Source organism: Coloeus monedula (genome assembly GCF_965178545.1).
Source record: "Coloeus monedula genome assembly, chromosome: 3".
Taxonomy (NCBI): domain Eukaryota; kingdom Metazoa; phylum Chordata; class Aves; order Passeriformes; family Corvidae; genus Coloeus; species Coloeus monedula.
This window is the reverse complement of record NC_138783.1, coordinates 54739825-54765424: the sequence shown is the minus strand read 5'-3', so window position 1 is coordinate 54765424 and position 25600 is coordinate 54739825. Positions and strand designations below refer to the sequence as shown.

Sequence of the window (25600 nt, the reverse complement as noted above, 5' to 3'; positions counted from 1 at the left end):
TCCTCTATATTTTTTGGGGGGTGGGAGGGTGCGGGGGGACAAGAGAAAGGGAAGAGAAAGAGAGAAGGGGCATTAATCCCGTTTACGAAAACACGGGGAGAGAGGAAGGAGGAGGCGGGGGGTGGGGGGGTTGGGGGCGGCGGGCGAGAAAGGGAGATGTGCATGTAAGTGTGGAAGTCATCCTGGCTGCTGCTGCAGAGCCGGGAAGCAGGAACCTCGGTGTCCCGGGCGCTGCCCCGAAATTTCCACGGCGGAGGGGGGGAAAGGCGGGAGGGAGGGATCCGCTGGGGCGGGGGGGAGGGGGGGTGGGGGGTGGTAGGGAGCAGAGATGAGGGGAAGCCTGTCCTGTCATGTCCCGGGAGTGCGGGGCACCGGGACCCTCTGGAGCTCCGGCTGTCCCGCGGCTCCCGCCCGCCCCCGCGCTGCTCTCCCCGGGCCGGGTGTAAGGGCCGCTCCCGGGATCCCCGCCTGGGCGCGGTGGCGCCCCGAGGGAGCAAGCGGGGTTACCTGACGAAGGAGACGACCGCTCCCGCCCGCTGAAGCTGAGAGAAGCGAGTGACAGATCCGCGCAGGACCTGCGATCGGCTCCCGGAGCCTCCCGTCCGCTGCCCACCGGGCTCCTGAGGTGACTTTTCCCGGCGGCGGGGTGCAGGTTGCCCCCGTTTTCCAAAGACGCTCTTCCCCCGCCCGCCCGCCCAGCTCCTTCTGCCCCAGCCGCGCCCGCTCCCTTCGGATCTTACCGCCTGTGCCGGCGGCGGCGGCAGCGGCGGCACCCGTTCCGAAGCGCGACGGTGAGGGTGGAAGCAGGGTAGCGGAGAGGAAGGGAGGTGAGTTTCGCGGAGCGGGAGGGCGGGCGGCCCCCGCGCCTCCCCCGCGGCGGCGGCAGCAGCGATGCGATCGGGCATCACTCGAAAATGGCGCCGAAAGAGCGGAGGGCTCTTCATTCAAATTCGTTAGCGCCAGCCCCGCCGCCCCGGGGCATGCCGGGAACGGGGGGGGGCGCGCGGGGGCTGAGGCGGCAGCGCCGCACGGACACGGCGCTCGCTGTCAATGCCGCCCCTCCCCCCCCGCTCCCGCCGCCCGCGCGCGCGCTCCACGCCCTCCCCTGTCAGCGCGCGCTCCCGACCCAACCGCCGCTAATGGGGAAAGGGGGGGTTGGGGGGGAAGAGAGGGAAGGAGGGAGTGAGAGAGAGAGAGGGAGAGAAATGTCACCCGGAGCCCGGGCCCGCGGGGGAGAGGTGGCGCGTTAGAGATGTGTGTGGGAGAGAGGGAGCAAGAGAGAGAGAGGGAGAAAGAGAGCGGGGGAGCGAGACCTCCGCTGGCCCCGCGAACTTGTCAAGGTAAAGGCGCCGGTGGAAGGGAGGGGGGTGGATAGGGGGGCACGATAGCGGATTTTGGGAAGGTAGGGAAAGGAAGCCCGGCTGGGGGAGGGGGATGTGCGCCAAGAGGACCTGAGGAAAATATGAACAGCGCCTCCACCCGTGCCCCCCCCACCCCCCCCCCCCGCGCCTCCAAGGACCCCTGCGGCTCCCGCTGCGCTCAGGTTGCAGCCTGACCCCCCTTGTCCCCCCATAGCCGCGCACTCCGCCGCAGCCAGAGGAGGGGTCGGAGCGCTCGGCGCTTGCCCGCAGCGCGCGGGCCTGATCCCGATCCCGCCTGGTAGCCGCCGCTCCCCATCCCCCTCCTGCCGCCGCACCGGCTCCGGGCGGCAGCGCCCCGGGGGCGCCCCCCTGGCCGCCCCCCGGCCGGGCTCGCGAGCAGCTCCCGAGCGGTGGAGCGGAGCTGTGTGGGCTCATCTCGGGGCAGAGCGGGCCCGGAATGCACTACACTGGTCATCGCAAAGAAAAAAAACCCAAAAAACAAAAAAAAAACCAAAAAAAACCCCAAACCAACAAAAAAAAAACCCCACACCAAAAAAAAAAAAAAAAAAAAAAGAAAAACGGCAAAAAGCCCACTCGGAGGAACTTGACGGAGCGAGGTTCAACTCGGGCAGCGCTCCCGCCTCGGCTGCGCGCAAAGCGCTCGGAGAGAACGCGAACTTTCATTTTCACGCCGCATCCTACCCTCCGCCCCAAGCTGTGATCGTAAGGTACCTGATGGCCGGGTTGGTGCTCCCACCCGCGTTTCAGTGATGGGGAAGCCGAGATGGAGGTTAGCGAGCTGCCGAAAGCCGCGCGGGGAAGGCAGGCTGCAGTGCCGCCCGAGCCTCTCGCTGTCTGCACTTGACTTGTGCCTGCTGAAGGGTCCTTCCCTGGGAGCTCCGCGGACCCTGCCTCGGCTGGGAGACCCAGCGCATCCCTGCCAGCCGCTCCTCGGACTTTCTAGCTTCAGTGTTTTGGGGTTTTTTCCTAATCTGATGCGCTTTTAGAAATGGAAAGGAAAGCAGAGGCCTCAGACCTGCAAACTGTTGTTCCCATGACTTTGGGGAAGGTTTTTCAAAAGTACATAATGAGAGTCCGGGAGCTCTGTTCCCACTGACTTTCAAAATCTTCACGTCTGTGAGCAAGTCCTCTTGAACTCGCTTGGACTGCTGGCAGACGAGCGCTAGCAGGCTCAGGGCCTAATGCTTTTCATGATTCCACTGCTCCCTGCTAGAGCTGCACTGATAAAATATAAGCAGAACAAGTTTTGAAAGGGAGAGGTAATTTCTATTTCTCTCGCTCTCCTTTTTTTTTTCTTTCTTTTTTTTTTTTTTTTTTTAACCAACTGCTGCATTTCGAAACACCAAGCTTTTGGGCTCAAAAAGCTTAGACCATCATGGCTACGAAAAGTAATGCTGCTCAGAAAGTATGTAATTCTGGAGCTCCTTAGGAAAAAAGTAGTGCAAGGCAATAAGTAAGTAATCACATAGCTAATATTATGCATTTGTGTTATTATATTTTCCTCTGAATTGAAGTTTGGTACTACTAAAAAAACTGATTTCTAGTTTTTTTAAACCAGGTTCTCAGTGAAAATGAGCCGGATGACAAAACTTCAGATCGTAAAGCCATTCTGTTAAAAAGGAGGAAATATAAATGATTTGCACTATATTTTTTGCTCTTCTTTTATTAAAATTAGTCTGAGCAAAATTTTCAATAAGTGTGCCTTTCAACTGAAAAGAATGATAGCACATGTTTTCTAATTTTTTTTCCTGAAGGCTATGTGCCTGTGAAAAGAAAACTTTGGAGTAGAAATAGCAGTGAAAACAGTAAAGAAAATTATAAAATTATAATATTGCTGATACCACTTCTCTGTACTTAGATTATGTATAGTTTTTCCCTAAAATACTTCTAGTTATTATTTTTCACCCATTTTTCCAATCCAAACGTAAAAATAAGATATAGAAGATAGTGTGTCAATATTCTGTGATGCACTGTTTCTATGATCCATGGTATTCTCTAATATGAATAGGACACTCTTGTCCTTGCAGTTATCATTCCTAAGATTTCATTAAGATTTTTAATGAAAGTAAAATCTTTACATCCCCTAATATCTAGTACTTGCTCTCAGGTTCCGTTCTTAATACATATAGGCCCCAGTTCTGCACAGACTGAAATGTATGTTATTATGTGTAAGCACACTGAGTAGTTCTCTTCATTATTTTGCTCTTGTGTTTCGGACTTACAAAGCTAATAGTGACATTACACAATCATTATTCTCAGAATTACTTAGGACTGCATAAAGCTTAAACCTAATATAATAGTCTTAGTTCACACCTTCTAACCATATCTCTTAACTTAAATAATGCACAATTATAATAATTTGTGGACCAGAATGGGTAAATATTTAACTGAGAATTAGAACAAGTGAGAAAGGCAACTGCTGTAGTGTAAAAACCCATTTAAGAGGAGATGGCTATTGCATTCTTTAGCTGTAGCATCTGGGAGAGGATGATCAGTTTGTTTCCCCAGTGACTAACCAAGCCAAAAAGTCACAGCAGGAGCACAGCTGAGGACAGAAGGAAAAGAAAGGGATTTTGAGCCTCACCAAAAATGATGTCAGTTCTTTAGGTCAGATTTCCATTCCAAACAACTTGGACTCATCAGAGTGGTATATGTCTAATCTGCTGTGGTAGTAGGTATGAGGTTAAGCTGCAGTTTCTATAATGGAATCCTTTCTTTATGCAGTTCTCATTACAGCACTATCTGAACACCTCCTCATAGTGCCTGTCCTGCCTTACAGGTTCTTCTCCACAGAGAATGCCATTAGATTGTCAGAGAATCTCCTGATATGGTAATAAGTGATGTGACCAGCATTTGTCATATTACCTGTTCTCTTGTTGCCAAGGGAAGGAGCATGTGTAATTGAATGTTTTCAGTTTATTGTATCTGTCTTCTCTTCCATACACCTTATGTCTTTATGTTAGTGAGGTAAGGCTGAAGTAATGGGTTTTGTTCTTCAAGCAAGGTGCAGTTAGATTCCTGATGGCCTTTAGCTCTTAGGCAATTTCATTCCTTAGACTTTCACCAGCCTTGAGAAAGTTCTGTCTCTAGAAATGACAACTTTTTTTCCCACTTCTTGCACAGGTTCTCTTATGTCAGACGAATGAAACTGTTGATAACTGGATCCAGTCTAGAGACCTAGAAGACACTTCTTTAGGAATCCTGGATTTATGCCCTGGAGGATCCTGAGACCCCGAATTTGTGAATTGAAAGTCTAGAGAAAATCAGTATAAAGAAGGGCTTATAATAACCTGCGTTGCTGAGATGACATCCCCCCAGCTTTCTGTACTTGGAGTGTCCTATATGCAGCAGACTTCGTGCTTGAATATACTGGATTGCTTAGATCCAATTGAGAGGTGGCAAAACCAAAGCAAGGTACTTGTCTGCTGAAATGACACAGAAGCTCATAGCTAAGGATGTTTAGAAAGCTGGAGGCTGTCTTCTGGCTCAGGCGTGCATTACTTTACAAATTACCTTGCTCTGTGTTTTTAAGATTTATTTTACAACTATGAGGATTAGAGGAATTTGTTGTAATGAAAACTGGCGTTGTGTCATTACTGTGTAGCTTTTTAGTTAGATTCTTTGACTTGCCTGGGTTCTTGCATGTTATTCCATTTCATCTGCACCAGTTCCTGGGTAAGTTAGACCAATTGGGGGGCACTAAGGTATACCCACATAATTATAATAATTGCACACCTACATATTGTTTTGGTATTCAGTGTTTGTATTGTATATGGACATACAGCCAGTGGAAATTTGAATTTTTTTCCTACTTATTTTTCTAATTTGAGCCCTGCCTTGTCCCTGGTGCTCATCCAGCCTTCTAGATCCTTGTTATAGGTTCATCTAAGCCACCCTTCAGGCCTCCCCTGTAAATTTCGTATCACTTGAAGTTTAAAGTTTCAGTTTAATAACCAAGTAACTGTAGTTGGGCATCCTCCTTTATGTGTGTTTTACCTTCTGCTGTAGCCATTCAGTCTCTAATGTACCCTGACAAATACAGGATTTGGAACTCATTGCTTTTGCAATTTTAGTCTGCTAGCAATGATAGAGGTTGTAATCTAGAAAGGACTAAAGTGGACAGCATTTACTATTGTACAATGAAAAGAAAGTTTTGAATTTGCCAGAATAAACCTGATCTAAGGATATTTCTGTGGACTGTAAGGACTGCAAGAAGTATGTGCTGGCTTAGCATGTGCAAATACTTTATTAGATTTCCTATGAACTTCCACATGAAAAATAAAACTAGCTTTTTTTCTTTTACCTCCTGATTTATCAATAGCAAACCTTCCATTTAGATTTTTTTTGGAGCCACTAAAATGCTCAATGTAGCATGAAGACTAGTGGTGTAGTCATCGAAAGGTTGGATTTCTATATTTTGTTAACATCTTGTAGTATTGACTCCAACATATCTGTAGGCCTGACTCATAGTAACAAATGTATCCCTGAGGATTTAAGAAAGGATTTGGTATTAAACTTAGGTTCTGTGGTAAAGTTTGGCTTAAATGGTCTACTGTAACTTCTAAACGTTTTAATATTTTTGTGGATTTAATGGTTGTGAAAAGTTCTGGCTTGGTATCTGTGAAAACTGAAGTCCATTCTTTTTTCATGGATTAATTACAGCAGAACAGTTGCCAAATGATCTTCTCCACAGCACCCATGAACTTCAGCCTTGAACGAAAGAAGACTCATCAAATGGTGAGAAAAGAGTGTGGTTATCATTACTATTAAGTTAGGGATTCTCTATTATTTTTTCCTGTTTAGCACTAATTCTGTTATTTTATAGGTATTGAAGTTAGATTTTTGTCGGGTAATTTCTGGGACCATAACCTAATTTCTCCTTCACAGTCTGTATTTCAGCTGGTAATTTTTCAAGCTTTGCTTTATTCCTTGCTGTCCTCAACTTCAAAAATAATTGTTAGTTATACACTGAATTCATTAGCTAATTTCTTTATTACTTTCTTTAACCTTAGTCCTGTGCATGTGCTTAACTCTGTTCACATGAATAGTTTTATCAGTAGCACTACTTAGAAGAGTGAAGTTCAGGATATGTGAAACTGTTTGAAAGACTGAAGCTTAAATTTGGCAGATATGTGTGCCTGCAACTAAATGAAATGCTACTGCAATGAATGCAGGAGTGGGGGATCTGGAAGTGCTTTTGGCTAGTTATTAATTTGTTTGCTCTTTTACTGTACAATTTTTTTCTTTTAAGACTGATGCAAGTTGTTAATTTGCTTCTCTAGTTTCCTAATTTCTGAGGAATTTTCAACTCTGAGCTTCACACCATTTATAAAATTTTAGTAGTGCTCATAATTCTCCTGAGAAGAACAAAATGTTATTTTGTTTAGCCATTTTGTGAAAATGTGACTGAATATACAGAGGAACTAATTCTCTCTTTAACTCACTGCCTTAATCAGGTCTTTAATCTTACTCATAAGAATCATTAGGTAATGATTTTTATATGTGCAGATTTATTAAGCATAGATCTTAAAAACAAGGAGTTTCCTTTCTTTTACAGCTATAAATAAAGGATGTAATATTGGTAGCAGGGGCTTGCGTGTGTAAGAATATAGTTGTTAAGTGTTGATGTTGGCTTCCTGGTTATTTAGGTAGGTGACAGTTTAAAATAATGATGCACAGAATGATCCATAATTCAGGAGATGGATCACAGTGAGCAGAAGTTCAGAGAATGCTGAGAGATGCCCCAGACCTTTTTTGGTATCTCAACAAATAGCTCAATTTCTGTTTTCCTTTAGTAACTGTATTGTAGAGTAAGGAGTAAAAGGGACAGAACCCTATTTTGGTGTGTGATTTCCACAGTTTATCTTCTTGGAATATGGGATATTAACCCTGTCCTAGCTGTTTACCAAACTGGGTTTGGAAGCACAAATGTGTTTAAATAGCCAGGAGAGATGCCGAGCCCTTTACGCCAATATCTGAACTACACCCTGTGTTAAGAATTACTTTAGTGCTGTTATCAACCACTAAACTTGTTTAAACTTTGCCAGGGTTCTTTACCATTTCATGTTTTAAAAACAAGGTTTAATACTTAAACCAGAAAGAAGCAGCAGTTTTCAGGCACAGTGCATTGAGATGTAACCCAGAGGTCATTTATTTTTAATACAGATTCAACAATCTGTTGCTTTGTTCTTTCTCAGCCATTTTTTCTTTAGTTTTCTTTTAGAGAGCTGATTCTTGAATTAACTTGGAGCACTTAACTGTTTGCGTTCTCTTCATCAAACAGTTAGTCTTGCACTTAAGTAAAAATACTTGTATGAGTATGGGAGAGAAGAGTCTGATTCCATGCTAGTCCCTTGCATCTTGTATTTGACTTTGCCTGTCTGGTAACCAGTGGGCTGGATCCCGACTAGCACCAATGTGTGAGTCTGAGTGTTACTAGGTTAAGGAGCTCGGGTTCAGTTTTGAATGTGTTTTTGATACTACAGACCTAGTGAAAGATAACAATAGGATGTAAATTGATTTTCAAATTTAAGCACGTCTTTAGTTGTTCAGCTGAGCAGAGTTTAGATACTCCAAATGCTTAAAGTTAAATGGTTTTAAGGTTTTTTTAAGGCATTTTTTGAATTGATGTAATTCTTTTACTTAACAGAAGGAGAGGTAGGCCAATGTCGAACAGTTTTGAAAAGCTTGTTTTCATTACCCTGCTAAGAATATAACTTTGTTTCTTTTGTTCTGTCCCCTTTTGGTTGAATCACTTTCACTTCCCTGACTCTTTTTATACCTGTTGTGTCCTGCTAACCTTTCCTCTAATGTCCAGTTTTCTATTAACTTTTCCACACTGATTATTCTTTGTCTCTCTTCTTTTTTACTGGAGTTTTAGAGAGGTCATTATACTTTTTCAATTTCTTTCCTTCCTTCATCAGTTCCTGGAATCCAGCCACAAATAAAGCCCTCTGATTTCAAGTATGCCTTTTTAGTGAGAAATACACAAGTTAAAAATTTAGTGCTGTATCAATAGAAAGGGTAAAGAGGGCATTGTGGATGCTATTTATAGAAAAGGAACCAGGTTTTACATATAATAAAAAACTATTCCCTAATTTGGGGTATTGGGATCCAAGACAGTAAGATCAGGATTTTAAGGTGATGCTTTAAAAAATCACTATGCTTATTCTTAAAAAAAAAAAAAAAAAAAAGTAAAGAAAACCAACCCAACCAAAAACCCCACAAAAGTCCAGGTTTATTGAATAGAATGAGTAGACTTGATGTGGCTGTTTTATTGAACTGTGTATCACTGAACTTTTCTTAAGCCTTAGGAAAGACAGTATGGAGTTGGAAGAGAAGCAAGGATCTCCATGAAGAGCAGTCAGTTATAGTTGTGGTAAGTTAAAAAACAAATATAATACTGTATTTCTGTTAAATTTTCACCTTTATGAAGCGACTTGTATTTAGGGCCCTGTTCACCTTGGTGAAATGAAGCCAGTGTTATTGAAACAGTCTCTATATTCTCTGGATTCATTTATGCTATCACCATGTAATGATTTTGTTCTGTTGTATCTGACTTTGTGGTGTAATTCCGGAATGAAAACAATAAGTGACATAAAAATCATTATTTTCACAGTGATTATGCTACGGTGTTTTCATGTCTAGTTTCTGAGCAAAACAAGATATATAGGATCGTGTTATCGCCTAATAACTTTAGAATCCACTGCTTGATTTCAGCTGCATTTGATATAGAGGTAGAGGTCACAAAGTCAAGTTTCTGCAATTTGAATGAAATTTAGCAGCTGTGAGTAGAGAAGGGACTCAAATTAGTGCCCTGGGGTAGAAGAAATTGCAGCACGGACTCAGAAATTTTCTGTTCTGTTCAACCTGTTGCCTTGCAGGTCGGCATGCTTGGTTGGTCTGCCAGTCAATGTGTGGCTCAGATCTAGCCACAATGTGAGCTGCCTCTTGTTCTCCTAAACATCAGAAGCTGAAATTCAGAAAAATCTGTTTAGAAGGGAGTGGGGAAACAGCCAAGCTAGCTTTGGCACAAGTGTGTTGGTGGCACCTATAAGTGTGCTGATAGGTAACTAGACTTAATTACTTCTGCTAGTCATGAAAAAAACTTGGTTTTGCCAGGGCCTTCTAGTCTCCCAAACCACTTGTGAATCATTGCATGATATGGTATTTTCTGTACCTGGATTAGAAACATGTTTCTCTAGTCCATGTCAGAGAAGGGAACTGCTGAGACAGCTTCAGTATTTCATTTCTTTGGTTGTTTGGATGTTAGGTCTGAGCTATTCCTTAGGCTGTCAGAATTGTAAAATTGTGTTTTCAGCTCTCTCTAGAAACTGACTGTAGTTTAGAATGCAGCTATGTGTCCCTGACCCATCCTACAACCTTCTCTCTTGGAACAGTGCAGAAAATATGCATTGTATTCCAATTAACTTCCTTTGTGAAGAAAGATGTGGAGCTGGAAACAGGGACAGAAAACAATATTAGGATCAGGCTGCATCAAGTTACCACACTGCATTGCCACTTGGGAAATGCTAGATCTGTAGCTGTTTGATTTTGTCACCAAAATTGTACTGAAATTTTGTCTGTCCATTCATCTCAGTCAGTGAGAAATGGGCAGGTTACACTTGCCAGAGGTGCTGCGTCCCTCACTGTACAGGCTCAGGTAGGCACACTAACTTGGCATATGTCTGATATTTTAAAATTTTCTGCGTAATGTTAGACAAGGGTCAAGACACGACACTCTTTCAACAGAATTTAGTGCTGGAGCATATTCATTAGAAACAGTTGAATTTCTCAGAATAACAGAAGCCTAAGAGTCATGCATATGAAATGTAAAATTTGAAAGAAGTAACATGAGGAGAAACACTTCCAGTTCAGTATCATAAGGTAACTGTCTTGAAATGTCAACTTTTTTGTTTGTCCTCCTGCCCAGCTGAAAACCATCAATCTGGCAGCAAGGAACAAAAACTTGTGATACTCTTTTCCATTTTCTGTTAATTTTCATGTTTGGTTTTTTTTTTTTTTTTTCACAAAGTCAAAGCCAAGAAGAGAACAATTAGTCATCACCAAAAAAACCCCCAAACAAGCTGCATTCCGTTTTATGAAACTTTTGGCTTGTCTATTAGATTCTCAAATCCTTTCATTTGGTCCCAGCTTTTTTGTTTGTTTGTTTGTTTGTTAAGTATTGTTGTTTCTGCAGAGCTATATGTATCAAAGGAATGAAGAAAAATTTTTTGCATATTTCTAGGATCTATTGGTTCTTAAAACCTTTATCACCTGTAGTGATAGTGTCACCAGTTAAATATTACTTAATGGAACCTATGGCTAACCTGCTTTTAAATGGTTATAATATATAAAAATATTGTAACTTGTAACATTTTCCTTTTAAAGATCAACACAGATATGTTTTTAATAAGAAGAGTAAGGTCAAATAATGGATGTTAAGTTTTGTGTGAACAGCAAAGTGGTGGTGTATTCTTGTTTAACACTATATTGTGTGCTTCCTGTGTTTTAAATGGTGTTCATGAAGTCCTTAAATTTAGCAAAGAATTTTCAAAAGGACTTTTTGTTTTAAAAACCTGCCACTTTTTAGTCTAAAGATAACTAATTCTAAACTGCTTTTTATTATGTATTTTTGAAGGCTTTGGTCTTGGATGCTACTATATGTGGTCAGATGCTTTCACAGTCATGAAGACATCAATAAATTCACGGGCCTGTGCTGTGTCCCTACAATGGGTGTTGTGGGACAGATTTTATGAAGGTTGAAGCATTAAAAAGTGACATGCACAACAGACCAAAGAAACTAGGATTATTAGTCTTTAGAAAATGATAATTAAAAAATTAAATTTCAAGTAACATCAATAAAAGCTTCCATAATGTGCTGTCACTACATGTAACATTCATAAGCAATTTTAAGCCAACATTCTTTAAAGAAGGAGCTAAAAATTCCTATAAATACTATGCAACTTAAAGATGTATGAAACTCCTTTATTATGTGCTAAATGCTGTAATAAAACAGGCTATCAGTAGGTTTTGCTGCATGTTACTAATTTTATTTTTTTTTTAATCTTGGTATTTTTGCAGGTGTGTGGAGGAACAGGTCCTGTTCTCGCTGTTGTTACTCCCACATAGGCAGACTCTGTAATTGATTATGTGTGGGTAGGGCCCTATTGAAATTCAGGAGATTCTGCAGTTGTGCGGGGTTCTTTTTGTGAAAGTTCAGTTGCAAGATCAGGACCCTACTGTGACTCCTTACTGTGCATTCTGTCACTGTCTCATTGATTGTACGGGAACCTGCCTATTGGGATAATGTAAGTCCTGCTTTTCCCCCACATGTACTTTAGATGTGAATTAATCATAAAGCATTTCTAATTAGAAAATTAGTATAATTTACATGCATTCTTTTAATTATGTTTTTTTGGCAGTACCAAATACTATATTCCTCAAAACTTCTTAATGGCACTGAGGCTTTGTGGATAATTGGTCACATGATGAGAAAATTCATCTGTAAGTACATCGAAATGATTGACTTTTTCAATAGTTAGTCTTTACTGACATTGGCAAACTAATAGTGATAAAAATGTGAATCAAGAGGTTTGACTTATGTCAAATTGCTTCAGTTCTTTTTAGAAAATATGTACAGCATACCCATTAAGGATTTTATTATTCTTAGGTAATTCACCATGGGACCCTGAAGTTTTTCCTTACTGCAATTAAGTAGGGAGTTCTAAGTTGTTTGTTTTCTTTATTTTCAGTATAGTGTGTCTCTGACTTGCTCTCTGTTTTGACTGATAAACTTCTTGAAATTTATAGATCTATAAGAACTTTTTATACCACTAATATTTGTGTAGATTTGTGTAGATTGCAAACTGATTTACTAATGTAATTGTCTTGCTGGGTTGAATATTGAAATGTTAATAAATATACATATATTATATTTCTGTCAGTGTACCTTGGCTAAATTAAACTGAGCTGAGTTTGATTATACATACTGATTAGCTATAGTCTTAGGCAGGAACTACATATTATCCGTATCATATGTTGGTGGATTCACCCAAAAATAACTATAAATATCTATGCTTGGGTTAAAGAGGAAGTTCTTTTCCTGTAGCTATGGGTACAGTCATTGCTTTGACTCCTATTTTTATGTACAAATGAGCAAAAACTACATGTAGGTGTTTTCCCTGTATAACAAAAGGGGTATTGTAAACTCTGTGCCCTTTTTTATGATGTTGTATTTCCTTTCTGGTATTTAAATTCAAGGATGTTTTCAACTGTGTCTTAGTATCAAAAAAATGGAAGCACTGGAAATGTTACTGAATTTGTGGATAATTGTCAAGGGGCTCTAAAGGTCTAGAAGAATTGTGTGTAAGGACAGTTAGAGACTCTTCCTCATGAAGCAAGGACACAGATAATAATTGATGAGTAAAGGTTAAGGAGCACAGGATTATTTTTGTTGCTTGGCACAAGAAAGGTGAAATGAAAGTAATTTGAAGAAAGAGCAAGACCGAAAAAAATATCAGACTCAGATCAGAAGCAGACTAGAGAGTTCAGTTAGAAAAACACAAAAACAAACAAAACCCCCAAAACCCTTAATAATGGGTTTGAATAATATACCTGAAAGGAGAACTAAGTGGATAGCTACTGGTATTTTTCATTGCACTGAATATATAATAGATTTAAGTTTAAAACTTTCAGTAAAAGTTTTCTCAAAGTTTTTGGTTTTCTTCTGTTGGAGAGGAGTATAAGAACTTTGAAGTGTTGAAGAAGACTCAGTGACTACTTGTGAATTACAGTATGAATTGGGGATTCAAGATGACAGTTACAACTAAGAACAGAAGACAATGGGTTGCTAAAGAAAATTAGTACCAAGCAGAAGCCATAATTTCTTATTCAAACACAAAACTTAATGATTTTGAAATGTATCACCTTCAACAGTGCTCAAACCACAATTTTATTATGTTCATTATGGGATGGGTATTTTCGGAGTTCTAGTTAAAAAACCTGAACAGTGATTCTTTTGAGATTTTGCAATATAAAATGAAATTGACACCTTTTCAGTATGAAATGAAATTATTTGAGAACACTGGATGTTTCATTTTGCATTAAAAAATTCTTGATAAATGTATTTTTTTTTATAATGTTTAGACCTATATGTTTGCTGTTAATCCTATCTGCCATATATATTTTTACTTGCAGTAAGTTGGGTAAAAGAAAGAAAAGCAGAGAGAGATTAGGTGATTGCAAAAAAACCTCCTAAACACAGCCTTCTAGCTGTGTCTCTAGATCAGAAATGCTTCAGAATAGATCTAGTTTCAGAAGAGAAAAGGAAGGAAAGTGACATGCCGGTGAGTGGAGTATGTGGAATCCTCTGCATGTTTCATCTGTATCTGATTTTTTCTCTGGTCACCACTGAGAGGCAGATCACCTGGGTGTGACTGCTTCCTCTTCCCGTGGTGGCAACTTTCCAGTACTTTGAGGGAGATAATGTTGGGGCATAGCTCTGCTCTATTCTGTATTTGTAGCAGTGTTGCTACAAATACTTGGAAGAGAAGGAACTCTGAATTGCGCCCTGCTGTAACCAGCTCTCCAGTACTCACTGCTGCTTACCCCTGTTGTTGAGTACCTGATCTGATTGTTTCTTCTGTTTAACTCATGCTGTGATGCTATAAATGACTGAAACCAAGACAAAAGCAGGAAAACCGATATGAAGAGAAGGAGATGATGTTTTGGAATGTAGGGAGTGGGCATTTGCTGCATAGCTACACATTATCTGGGCTTGAGAATACCTCAAGAGCTGAAATGCCAAACTACAGCAACAGAGTAAGTTTCCTTCTGTGCACTGAGAAGGAAGAGCAAAGGAATGTGCCTGAACATTCAGCATGTTAGTTGTTGCAAGTCTCTGAGATCTTTTCCTCTACTGCTGTTTGTACTTTGCTTGTACCGTGACTGTCCAGAATGCAGCATGTCTTTACTTGTGTCCAATGAGGCACTCCTCACATTGTAACATCATGAACATTGTTTTTCTTCAACCCTTGAAAGTCAAAACATGGTAGCATAGGTAGATGTAACAAGTTAGTAATAAATGTGACACAAAATAATTTTCTCATTTCACAGTATCTATAGGAAAAACAATGTTTTATGCATTTCATATACCTCCTCTTTTCCAACCCTAAACAGATTTAATGCATGAAAATTTTCTTCAGCAATGCCCTCAGTTCTTTATTTCCAGTTAAAACTGTTGGGTTTTGTTAGCAGGTGTTTTTGTATTTAGGTTGATGCCCTCACAAAACCTCTCTGGATCCTTTATGAATGATACTATCATGCTGTCATTTGTTTTGTCATCAAATCTAGTGTAAACCTGTGTTTTGGGAATCTTTGTCCTACCCTTAAAGGATGATCATTCTTCTCTGTCAGCAGGTTTTTCATGGATCAAGTCTTTATTAGAAAATCTTTTACTTTGCTTTGACAAAACGCAGCATTGCCTTGCTCATTAGCTAGGCAAAGTGCTGCTCTACTGTAAATACCATTTTCCAAACCTACTCCTTTGGTATTTTGAATTTCCTGCTTCATTTAAAAGCAAAAACGATAAGCTATCTGTCTTTATTTTCAAGGCTCATCAAGACTACTTCTACCTGATACCTCTCCTTCAGTATCAAGAGGGTGACTCTGGTTTTGATCAACATTTGATGCCAGCTTCCATCATTCAGTCATTAAATTTTCAGACCACACTGAATATTTTCTCCTCAGCTGCCTCTCATGGATTGGTTGACTTCTTCACAAACAGAATTGTTCACTATCTTCCCTTTAATTTTTTCTTAAAAGTTTTATGTACTGTGAAGCTTTAAGCAATCCAACTAGACAACAGTTATATTGCAGGCATATTAATGCCAATGCATATCACAGTAGTACTGTGTCATTGCATTTGGGCTCTGCCATAATCCCTCTGTTGTCTCTTTATGTAGAATTTAAGCATATCTATATTTTGTCATGTTTTGTTCATGGCCCGGTGTAATACAAAGTGGCCCAGGGTGAGGCCTTCCAAGATTTATGGTAGTACAGATAAATAATAATGAATATACACTGGATGCTGCAGTGTAGCTGATGGATTCTGGTGTGCCTAATGCCATGTCATATTTAATGCGGAAAGAAGGTGCTCCAACCAGAGTTGCAGCCAACAGAAAAAATGCTAGCCCCAAAGGCCACCTCAGCTGCCAAACTCAAGTCCGTAGCTACTGGCATTGTGTCCTGAAAGCATCACTCTCTTCTCCACAGCAGTAAGAACAGATTCTCCCTTCTCGTGTAAGGAAGTAAATGCAAATATCACAAAGTTCTGTAGTGTGTGCAGAAGGACTTTCTATACTTTTGTAGCATCCTTCATGTATTCCATTCCTGACACAGCATCTCTTGGTACAGAAATCTTGAATAACAACAACTGTGCCATTCATCAGACCTTTTTTCAAATGCCATTTGATCTCTGTTGGGAAGGAACCTACACTAGTTTTTATTTGGTATCTTGGCACATTGATATCTCATAGTGCTCTGCTGCCATTGTGCCTTGAAAGTAATGAGTCTTCAGAGAAGTGGTAAGGATGAATTCAATCAGGAATTCCCCAGGTATGTCACCCTCTTTCTGTAAGTGGGTCTGCATGTAACCCTTTACTTTCTTTTAAAGACACTGAAATACCAGTGTGTAGATCATACAGAGAGGATGGAATGTTGAGTGCCTGGCTGATTACAGATGGTAGATTGGACTGTGCAGACAAATGGCGCAGTATGTACCAAAGAAAATATAGTCCAATGGTTTAATTTTATCAGAATAAACCACAAAATGTAGTTCTAGATGGTTCCATGGCTGAATAGGAGAACTTTAGTAAGAGCTCTGGGCTAGTTGGTGGGATGGAGGCAGTTGCTGTGAAAGCCATTACAGAAAGAAATTTAACTCATTTCGCTGGCAAGGTTTATGACAGGGAGATTAGGGACATCCCCAAATAGGAGTTGATTTTTATAGAGAATAGCTCAGATTTGATATATCAAGAAAAAAATTTTTAACAAATTGATTGAATAAACATTAATACATTACCTAATAACTTGCTGTTCATTTAGTAGTCCTAGAAAAATTTAGAAATTATATTGCTGAACAAACCATGGACTGTGTTGTGTAATCTGATACTTTAATTAGCTTTGATAACAGAGGACTGAAAAGTAACAAATGTGACCCTAGTTTTAAAAAGGGTTTTAGGGGTGGTCGTGGACTAAAGGACTAAAAAGTCAGACTACCATGACAGACAAACTGCCAGTGATTGTGATAAAGCATACAATTAATAGGAACGTGGATAGGTGTAATAGCAACCATCATGGCTTTTGTACAAGTAGTTTTGAATTAGAGCTTTGCTAGTTATTTGAAGGAAACATTTCCAGATGCACAGGAAAAAGTGACCCAAAACTTTTTAAAAAGTTCTGTAATTGAAGACTGTTAACAAAATGAAGTATGGAGTCACTTAAAATTCTTTGTGGATTAGTAAAGGGTTTTAGAAGATAAGGAACAGTATAGTGACTAATGGGTGGTTTTAACACTGCCCCCTCTCAGAGGTTTGTGCTGGCACCTTTGCTGGTCCACCTGTTCCTAAATAGCCTGAAAAAGTGTGGTTGTAAAGATTGCAGATGATAAAGGGAAAATATTCACAGTTGGAGTCAGACCTAATGTTGACCCTGAAGAGCTGCAGAAGGATCTCACAGCAGGACCTGTGGTGATCCAGGAGCCATGGCTGTCACAGTGGCCAGATATTGCTGCCCCCACTGTTCAGCCATATCCATCATCAGAGAGAGGCAGTGGCTGTTGGATTACAGCAGCCATCAGCCCGTAAATGGTGAGCTCAGCAGGCTGTGACCAGTCTTGCCACTCAGGAAGGCAGGGCCTTGCAGCTGTTCTTTTTAACATCAGGGGCTGCAAAATGAAGAGAAGATTCTTTCTCCCTGTTTTTTAGAGGTTCATAACCCCAACAAGCTTAAAGTACATGTTTTGAACTTGGAGTTCCTGCCTGCTACAGGGTTGAAATGTCACTGTTAATGTGATGGGTAATATCTTGCTGCTGTGAGAAGCCAGGGTTCTCAAGCCACCTTACTGGTTTTTGCATGGATTTTTAGCAGCTTGTGTTAATTTCTTAAAATCATTCTGGATCTGTAAATAATAGTTTGTCATCCTCATTGATTGATGATAATTTTTTAAACATTAATCAAATGTATATTTTCTTAAATCTGTAGATTTTTTTATTGTTCCTTTTTCTGGCAGTAGCAATATTGTGGATGGGCAGATCAGTTTTACTTCTATTGTTCATAAACCTGTGGACAATTGAAAATGCCAGTTTGCTGCTACTTCAGAAGCTAAAAGCAGTCACAGGCCCTAAAATTAATCCTGGGGGAAATCAGATAATGAAGCAGCAATGCTTCACACAGCAACCAGAAGGTGTGGAGGGAAGGATGGAGTACCTTTGCATTGTACCTTTGCAACAGCTGGAGTGGTTTCTAAGCTGTTGTCTGCAAACCCCTAGTGGACTCCAAGGTGATGGTGGATTGAACAGCTGTTTGGCTAAACCATAAGAGTGTTTCCAATTAAAAGTTTGATCAGATGGGTGTGTGGTGGCTTTTGAAAATTGCTGAGGGCTGATAATGATCTGTTGCTCAAAAAAAAGTGGGAACTGATGTTCTGGAGTGTATGAAAAAGTAGAGAGCACTCCCTACCTTCCAAGCTTTAGGTAAGTTACGTGCCTCTCCACAGCAAGCAACAGCAAGAGGTGCCCAGAAGGGAGCCAGGAAGAGCAGTCTGGCAGCATTAATCCTTCTGACCCTATCACACCTTCCCCAGTAACAGAAATATGAGGTTCTTAATTGTTGTGTTGTCCTTGAGTATCCCTAAAATTCGTCACTAGTCCTACTTTTCATATATATTCCCGACTAGTAGATCTAGTTTTCTGAGAAGTAAGTATAATTTTTCAAGTCTAGGGTCCTCATCTGACAAAGACTAAACTTGTCAACTCCTCTAGATTACAATATATATCCTTCTTTGAATTAAAGCCTGATTTCTCATTGCCAGAAAAACAGATTTTAAAATTTTCTATTCTGTCATTATTAATGGGCATAAACTTTCCTTACAATTATGAACATGTCTTATTACCTGTGTATTACTTTTTCAAAAATCCCAGTTGTATTTCATCAACTTCTTTTAATTTATTTCCCTGAATGAAAATTTTACATTGTAAAAAGCTTCTTTGTCCTCATATCACGTCTCTTACTACTTTTTTCTTACTATTGAAAATTTTCCAGCATCATAAAATATTTCTATTATCAGTGCTTTTAGTTGCCCTTGACATAGTTTACTTCCCATTGTCCTGAGTACCATACAAGCACATCCATAAATAATTTGTAGAGAGACTAGCTTTTCCAACCTTCTGTGCATATTTATGTTAGGCATTGCAGTGTTGCCCAATTTGAGGTACACCAAGTTATAAGCCATATTCAAGTGGTATAAATATGTTTATCTTAAAGAAATAATTTGTCTGATCTAAAATCATTGTAGTGTATTTAATGAAATTTAAACAAAATACTAGAAACAAATACTGACAATAGTTTTTTAAAAGGATAAAAGCAAGTTGGTAGGTGCTCTGTTTAACCTTTTTGTGTTCCATTTCTCTTACTCATGTCTTTTGATACATATGTGGAGAATGAGGAGGGTTGTGCTTGTTTTTGTGTTATCTTGCTAAATACCTGTTGCTAGCTTACATGATTCTGATGTTGTCTTTGCTCAGGCTTGAGCTACAAGCTGAATAAGAAATTGAGTGGAATCTTTGCCTTGTATCAGAAAGCAACTTGTAAGGAAGGAGAGAGTGACTTCTGCTATAGTGTGGAAAAAGGTGATTTCCTGACTTTACCTGTGATTGACAGGAGGGAGGGATTTATGACTCTAGGCAAAGCATATGAGTACAGAAGCAGTGATGGGGTGTATTGTTAGGTCTGAGGGTAAGTGTACGTGAATGAAGAATTTGGAATAGGTATCAGAGAAGGGGTTTCAATAAGAGTTGGAAAGATCACAGTTGGATAAATACACTGGGGTCAGCTGAAAGTCACTTTACTAGAGAACATGGCTACAGATCTCTATCTGACTCTAGCTCACTCCACACTTGTCCTAGCTACACCCTTACCTGTCTTCTGGAACCTCAGCTTCTTCTTCAGTAATGCATTATCCTTTTAAGTCAAAAACCTACTTTCCTGCTTACTCCAGTAACAATTACATGCAGAGGTACAAATGGTCCTATAAATCTTTGACATCTAAAGCTTGTCTTCTGTCCCACTATACTTTCTTCAGCCTCCTGTCTCTGGAGTTCTGCACTGCAGATGCAGTCAGACAAATGAATCACAGAATAGAATCATTTAGTTTGGAAAAGGCCCTTAAGATCGTCAAGTTAACTATAAACGTAACAGTAAAAGTCCACCACTAAACTGTGTCCCTAAGTGCTGTATCTACATGTCTTTTAAATGCCCTGGACAGCCTGTTCTAGTGCTTAACAACCCTCTCATTGAAGAAATGTTTCCTAATATCCAATCTAAATGTCCTCTGGAACAACTTGAGTCCGTTTCCTCTTGTCCTGTCACCGGTTACCTCGGAGGAGAGACCGACCCCCACCTGGCCATACCCTCTTTCTGGCAGTTACAGAGAGAGATAAGTTCCCTTCTGAGCCTCTTTTTCTCCAGGCTGAGCAACCTCAGCTCCCTCAGCTGCTCCTCACAGGACTTGTGCTCCAGACCTTTCACCATCTCCGTTGCCCTTCTCTGGTGCTCCAGCACTTGAATGTCCTTGTAGCGAGGAGTCCCAGACTGAACACAGTTATTGGCAGCATGGCCTCACCAGTGAATACAAAAGGATTCAAATGAGGTGCTGTGGAAAGCTGGCTGCACAATAGTATTGCTTCTCCTTTGCAACATGCAGTTTGCATCTTCTCCAAGTGGGACTTGTCCCATCATTTGAAATCTGCTGAGTGTAGATGAATTAATTTATTCCTTTTCCCCCTTCCTGTAGCACTCATAAGAATGTGATGGAGTTTTTTCCACATGATGAGTTACGACTTTTAGATAATGTTTGTCTTACTAAACAGCAGAAAAAAAGTCTTGGATTTCTAAAGCTTGGTCCCTTTGATTTGCATTTTTCTGTGATCTATGATCTTCCTAAAAATAAATTAATTCAGTGGATTCTTACACCTACTGATGATAAATTGAAGCTTATGGACAGTGGGATTGCTTTTCTTAATTATTATTTTGCACATCCCTAAAAAGTTGTTCCTAAATACTAAAGAGTCTGTGGAAAGACTGAAAGCAATGTCATAGGACATCCCCTTAAATGAAAGGGGTTTTATAAAATGCAGTGGGATTTTCTTGGCACATATCTTTTCATAAGTCTGAAGCTTTTATTTTACAGTTTTCCTTCTTAATATTGATTATGATTGCATACTTATGTTTATGACTAAACTTAGCTAACAAGATACATGATTTCTGCTCAAATTTGGAACTCAGTAATTAATAATCCTGTCAGCACATGACTATACAAATAGATTATGTACCAGGGTCACCATAACAATAGTAAAAAAGCATACTTTTGGGGGCTGGGGGGGTTGGTTGGTTTGGGTTTTTTTCTAAGAGGGTAAGTTATTTTAATAGAAAACAATTTTGTGCTTCTCTCTTGGTCAGATTTCTATACTGGCTATAGAGATCGTTCTTTTAGTTAGTCAATATTGGTCCCTAAAAATTGGCTTTACTTTTGTTGTTTGTCATGTGTCATTTTATCTTTAAAGACTGCAGGAGTTCATGATTCCTGAGAAGTAACACCTTGAAGTTCTGGCACTATCTTCTACAAAGTAACTTACACTGAGCTGGCTTCCTGTTACTGTGTCAATGAAACATCAAATGTTGATACTATGTGTGAAACAACATTTGATATTATGGCTATTAAGCTACTTGAAAAAATACTGTGAAGGTGGATTTTGTGTTTACAAGACCTGGCATTTAAAAATGTATGTCATGGATGCAGGTAATAAATGTTGGTTATGAATTGTTACAGGATAGAAAATACTTATCTTTGTGTACAATATTCTAGTCTTAGCGCTAGCTATTTTTATCTCCTAAATATCTTATAATAAGGTGGTTATAAATATTTAAAGACATGAATAACTTCATTTGTTGAAGCATTGTGTGCACCATTTAGAATGGCTGCTAAAGGAGAGAAGTGGACATGCCTTTCTCATAACAGCTAAACATGAAAATAAGGTATCAGAGGTAATGATATAGTTCAAATCAGTAAAAATCATTGTTTTGCTGTATGAGCATAGCTCTTTACAGAATGATGATCTCATTTTAAGGTTACAGATATCTAAATAGATTCACTGCAGAACTTTATTCTAGTGTTTTTATATCTTTGCTGGAAATAAGAGAACACAAACACTTAAATTTTAAGTTATTGATCTTCAGCCATGCTAAAAGCTTTCAGAACTCAGTATTTAACCCCAGGATTGGATCCATAGCCCTTTTTAAATTCTGGAATTTCAGAAACTGTGCAGGTGAGTTGGAAAAAGCAAAGGAAGAAACTGAAATGGGCAGAAGGAAATTATTGTCCTTTACAGAAGGAAAGATAAAAAAAACCTTAATGAGCATAGGAAAAATAATAGGATGAAAGAGAGGAGTCAGGTGAGTATTTACAGTAATATATTTTATACGGTGCTCAGATATGTTATGCTTTGCACTTGCATGGAAAACAGAGTAAGACTTCAGCTTTTTAACTGATGTTCTGAGCTGTACTTTACTCGCTGTGCATTTTTATTTTAGCACAGTCACTTCTAAGGAAGGCTTTAAATTGATTTTCAGGGCCAACCTGAATCACAAAATTCATTATCCCGCTGAAATTATGACTGCCACAATGTTTGTCTTCTCAAGTTAGCTCTTAAAACCCCCACAATTAGACATGAAAAAAGTCAAAACCATTTTAAAAATATATATTTCTGTTAATTCTAGTCACTAGCATTTGAGAAAAGGCACAAGCAGGCACGCAATAACAGTTAAGTGTCAGAATTTCTGTGTAAAACTTAATTGTAATAGTACTGAAATTGAAAATAGAAACTGCTAATTAACTGTTACTCAGCAAGACTAGGCGAAGTCAATCAATTCATAACCGAATGTAGCTGTAGAACAATGGTTTACTTACATTGGTATTCATTACAGGTTAGACATCAGTGTGGATTTCATCCATAAGCTGTAATAAAATAAAATAAATTAGGAAATGGCAAAAAAAAAGTTTCATTCAGGAATTTGTTCATGGACGTGCTTAGTTTCTGCATGATTCCCGTAAGTGTATATAGCATTATAGCAAGAGTATATGTTTAGGGAAATCCCATACTTTTTAAACTGAGCAGTTAGCAAATATTCATAGAGTGACTATAACTGATCTTCATGAATTACCATGCAAAAACCCCATTTAACTACAGAGATAAGGATCCCACATTTTCTTACATTCACTCAGTGGTGAGTGTTCACCTGAGCAACACTTCCCTGTAACTGAACCCTGAGCTGATGTGTGGCAGAGTAACATCCCCTCTAAAACTGCCCCGTTGCTGAAGAGGACGGAGAGTGAAAATGGGTGGAGCAGGGAGAACTCTTATGGTGCCAGTTCACAATTAATTTTGGAATGGTAACATCTACTTTTTGGAATGCAGTGTATTAATTTCTGCTGATAGAGATAGGTCAGCATAGGAACTATGCTATAAATTGCTGTGTGATAGGGTTCCCATTCCTGTGCCATGTCTGTGTCACTGGGCGGCAGTTTTTAAGGGCACCCAGTAAAGATATGAATACTGAAAAACTAACGTAACTGTGCTCTTCATGTTTGTGCTAAAAGGAAAATGAAATTAAATGGAGATAAAACTTTTAGAAGTTCTAAATAAGAGACTTCTTGGTCCATTTTATAGTTAGCCCTTGCTGTTATGTTGTTTTGCAATGATGTTACACTATTTCATGTTGCATGATTCTAGAGTAGTTTAGATCATGTAAATTGTTCAGTGCAAAATCCCATTTCAGGTATATTTATATTTCAAAGATGTCTTTTTAATTGCATTGTAACTGACAACTCTGTGTTGTCCTCATGTAATAGGCATGATATCATGACATCAAGATGCCTGTATTCTAAAATAATTATTAGTGGAAGACCACTGCATGCGTAGGTCTCCAAATGGGTATGAATTGTGCAGTCCCAGGACTATGTCTCTCAGATTTTCTGTATTAACAAGGAAGTGCCAACAATGAACTGTCCCTTTGGTGTATTTCAGCCCTCAGATCACTTCCCAGGAGGAAAGCTCACTTTCCCATCCCCTTCTGTGATCATTTATGCTTTGGTAATGCTGTTCTGTAAGCACACAGTCTTGGTTTTGCATCTGGGCTGGCAAGCTGGTGAAGGTGGTATGAAGAGGTTTTTTCCACAGACCGGCTCCACACTGAAGTTTCCTGCACAGAGACTGGGCTATATACCAACTTTAAAAGCAGCCCTTCACCCATGACTCTTTTATTTAATTGTAGTTCATTTAAAATAACAATTAAAATATGTGTCCATGACCATGACATTGGATTTCAGCATTTTTTCACAGCAGTACTTACTGTACTTACTGTATTTAGTAACAAATTACTGAAATATCAGCAGTGCCATTTTAAGTATCAGTTAAATGTGATATTTAATGAATTATGTCTTAATGTTTGGAACAGAGAATTCTAGTGATGTTAAGCTTAAATTTTTGTTTACAGCAGATAAACTTAAAGCCAAGTAGTACATAATTAGTTGTAACAGAAGAGCAAACTCCTTTTATTTGGGTCAGGCTTTGTTTTTGTGCTCAGTGTAGTGCACACAAGTACTGTTCAGTAGTAAAAAATATTATGCAGCACTAACCTATTACATGTTCTGTGCAGATGAAAGTAATCAGTAAATTTTCTTTGTTCAGATTAAAGGAAGTTGAAAATATGCTGAATCTTTTATTATTTTAATCCAGACATTGTTATCCATAAATATTCAGCTTGAAGATAAGATGCTAGGTTCATAAATACCTAGTGAACTTCACCAAATTAATTACATTTCAAATATGTGATTCAGAGTCTAAGATTCAGACCTTAGGATGGGATGAATTGCCCTCTGGGGGTGCCCATTTTGTTTTGCTGACTTCTCAGGAATCCTGCTCTGAATTGACTAGTTCAAACTAAAAGTTAAGTGACTGGCCTGACACCTTAATCGAGAAATAACTGGGCATTTCATACCATAGTAGATCTTTTCTTTAGACCTCTCTAAGGATGGCTGCCTTATTCCTCACCTTTTGTGTCAGTGTTCTTGTACTGTTTCTAATATGAATAAACACGACTGTTGCTGTTGCCATTTCCTGTGTATTGTTTATTCCTGTCCTTTTCAATCTTGTTATCTTATCTTTCCCTGTTTTTTTTTCCTTTTTTTCTGACTCCTTATAGATGCCATCCTTTCTGAAGCTTTTCACTTGCTACCTCTCTGACAATCCTACTTTCCATGTTGAAAGTATTGTCTTAACTTCTGATGTGGAAGACTGCTGACCCTTCCTTTGATGCTGATACCAGTACTTTCTTGACTGATAGTGCTGTAACGAAGACATAGAAAAAGAAGAATATGGCACTCATGAATTTTTTTATGGTTTGAATAGTCAAAAAATATTGTTCTTCTGCCTTCATATAAAATGTGTTGGTTTCCCAATGTAATTGTAACTTAAAGATGTTTGTAGAAATGTTAAATCAAATGTGAAGAGTATAAAATCCATATTAAAGACATATAAGTTTAATAAAACACAGCATTAGTCTTTATTTTAACAACTGAGTCCTACATGGCTCACTTGCAAAAAGTGGGGTAGACTTACAAAGTTGTTTACTGGTAAAGTCCGACTTACTAAAAGGTGAAATTTCTTTTTCTGTACAGTAATTATTAAAAGGTCAAATTATTTTCTTTCTCCCTCTGCTAATATTTTCTTGATCTATAGCTGTTAAATATCTCTCCTTCTCTAGAGTTCTCTGTCTTCTCCCTTTTTTTTTTTTTTTTGTTTGTTCCTTTTGTTAACCTAAGTTTCTGGTTCCTTTCTACACTGGTCTCTCCTAACTCTTTTGGTCCAATACTGATCCCTTTT

At 39.4% G+C, this 25600-nt stretch overlaps 1 long non-coding RNA gene across 1 annotated transcript; it reads left to right on the top strand.

Annotated features, from left to right (window-relative positions):
- The first annotated feature begins 1205 nt into the window (after positions 1-1205).
- Positions 1206-25091, top strand: LOC309570581. The gene is made up of 7 exons (XR_014226254.1): positions 1206-1340; positions 4506-4796; positions 6045-6119; positions 8690-8760; positions 11466-11692; positions 11807-11888; positions 24921-25091. It is a non-coding gene; the product is annotated as an uncharacterized lncRNA (long non-coding RNA).
- The last annotated feature ends 509 nt before the right edge of the window (positions 25092-25600 follow it).